General features: G+C 40.5%; 1 protein-coding gene across 1 annotated transcript in view; it reads left to right on the top strand.

The window, feature by feature from the left end:
* Positions 1 to 2,452, top strand: part of FRYL (FRY-like) — a 157,322-nt gene that overhangs the window by 127,524 nt on the left and 27,346 nt on the right. The window lies entirely within an intron of this gene.

Below are 2,452 nucleotides of genomic sequence, written 5' to 3'. Positions count from 1 at the left end.
TCTTATAATCTGAAACATGCCATTTTAAGACCTGGAATAACACGTTTCTTTATGGAGTGTCAGACTCAAATACTTCTTCATCTTTGCAACCTGGAGTTGTAAAACCTCCAACCCAAATACATCTTCATCTTTTTTCATTGTTGCATTTTTATATGCATTATCTGACTGTTGGGATTATAAATTTCTCAGAGGAAATGGCCAGGTCTTTGTTTCTTTGGAGTCAAATCTCTTATCTACCATGTTGCTAGGAACATAGTATGTGCTCATGAAATAGCTGAGCAGGCCGTATGTGCCCTGGCTAATAGCACTGGCTTTGGACTCATAGTCCTGGGTTCAAATTCAAGCTCTGTCATTTCTTGCCCGGTAACCTATGTTACATTATTTAACCTCACTGAACTTTCTGTTTCTCCATCTGTAAAAATTGATACAATAAAATCTAATCCTCACAGAGTTGTGCAGACTGAATGAAATTATCCTTATAAAGCACCTAACAGAGCCCTTGACATGAAGGAACGTGATCAAACTTTTATTATTTTTTTAGAGACAGGGTCTTGCTCTGTCACCCAGGTTAGAGTGCAGTGGCGCAGTCATAGCTCATTGTAACCTCGAAATCCTGGACTCAAACTGTCCTCCCGCCTCAGCCTCCTGAGTAGCTGGGATTATAGGCATTTGCAACTACACTTGACTAATTTTTTTTTCTTTTTTTAATCTTTTGTAGAGATGGAGTCTTGCTGTATTGCTCAGGCTGATCTCAAACTCTTGGCCTAAAGCGATCTTCCCACCTCTGCCTCCCAAAGCGCTGGGATTTCAGGCATGAGCCACTGCACCCAGCCTGGCCATTTAAAATGAAAGCATTCTAGTCTGTTATCATCCATAGAAGTTACTGAAATTAATCCACAGCAGGGGCATATTATAGGACTTGGGTCATTTTAAGGTAGTCACTTGAAATTAGAGTCCTAATTCTAAAAGTGTTAAGTAGAAAACACGAATTTGCTTGTTCGTGCTTTCTTACAAAGTTTAGGTTGTGGACATTTCCTAAGTCAGTGTGTCTGCGTGAATAAAAATAACCTGTGTTGGATGACCCAAACCATTCTCCATGAGTGAGTCTGTGCCTTTAAGGTCGCGTTAAATGACTGTGCTCTTCGTGTTAACAGTCAAGATGAAGAAGAGCAGGACGGCTTTCCGGAAGTACAGACGTCGCCTCTGCCGTCACCGTTTCTTTCTGCCATCATCGCTGCCTTCCAGCCCGTGGCATGTGACGACGAAGAGGAAGCCTGGCGCTGCCACGTCAATCAGATGCTGTCTGACACCGACGGCTCCTGCGCCGTGTTTACGTTTCACGTGTTCTCCAGGCTGTTTCAGGTCAGGACGGTTTGAGATTTCTGAATTCGTGTTATACTTACCTAATCAGGTGACAGTTTTTCTCCCAAAATCAGTATTCCAGGTTTTAATATTCCTACCAATTTTTTCTAAGCTAAATTTACACTGTGACATTCCAGTGCTGCCGGTACTTCGTTTAACACAAATCTCTCCCCTAAGGCAATAAAAATAAAACTTCAACGTCTGATAAATGTCACAGATCAGCTCATAATCAAGGGTTAAATTAATTGGCACTTGTATTACACTGTGGGGACCTTAAAATTTTTAGCTGTTAAGGTTGCTTCCAACCCTAATAATAATAATAACAACAACAACAACGATGATGATGATGATGACGACGACGTGAGCTAACACGTGTCAGTACTGACTACACGCCAGGCGCTATGCTACACACTTCACATTAAGTATTCTCACAACACTACTGTGGAATATAGGTATTATTTTTCAGCTCTCTGTGGAGAGGGAAACCAAGGCACAGAGAAATGCCACCATGTAAGTCATTATCTTCTGAACTGTCTACCACATGTCCTCCCCACCTAAGCAAATGCTGCCCCCCTTGGAAGAACCAGCTAAGTATTCTTCTCACTGAAGCTTTCTCAACTACTCCAACCCCCATTCGCTCTCTCCTGGAACTTCTTTCATGCTCATTAACTGGAGCATCTGTTTATTTAATTCTCTCCATACTGCATTACTACTTGGTTTTCTGTTTGTATTCTTTTCTTTCCAGTGATGTCATAAGTTTCTTCATGGCTGAGACTGTGGATTATGCTTTTTTTTTAATCAATCATAATGCCACCTAACAATGCTACACATATATAAGTAGGTACACATTAACCATTTGTATAATAATTATACCGCTAGCAATATAGTTCAATTAATTGAGTATGTCCTATGGGTCAGGCACTGATTGTTTTATGGAAATGGATAGTCTTGGATCCTGAGAAGATACTACCCTTAATGTACTTTTATAACTTTAATGAAAGTGAAGTCAGATGGCAGCCCATAACCACATTTACTGAAAGTTTCTTTCAGGTAACAACTTTGTCTTTAGAAGCACTAATTCCTTCTGACA

Source organism: Propithecus coquereli, unplaced genomic scaffold, assembly GCF_000956105.1.
Source record: "Propithecus coquereli isolate 6110/MARCELLA unplaced genomic scaffold, Pcoq_1.0 Scaffold143, whole genome shotgun sequence".
Taxonomy (NCBI): domain Eukaryota; kingdom Metazoa; phylum Chordata; class Mammalia; order Primates; family Indriidae; genus Propithecus; species Propithecus coquereli.
The sequence above is the reverse complement of the archived record's forward strand: the minus strand, read 5'-3'. Positions and strand labels throughout refer to the sequence as shown.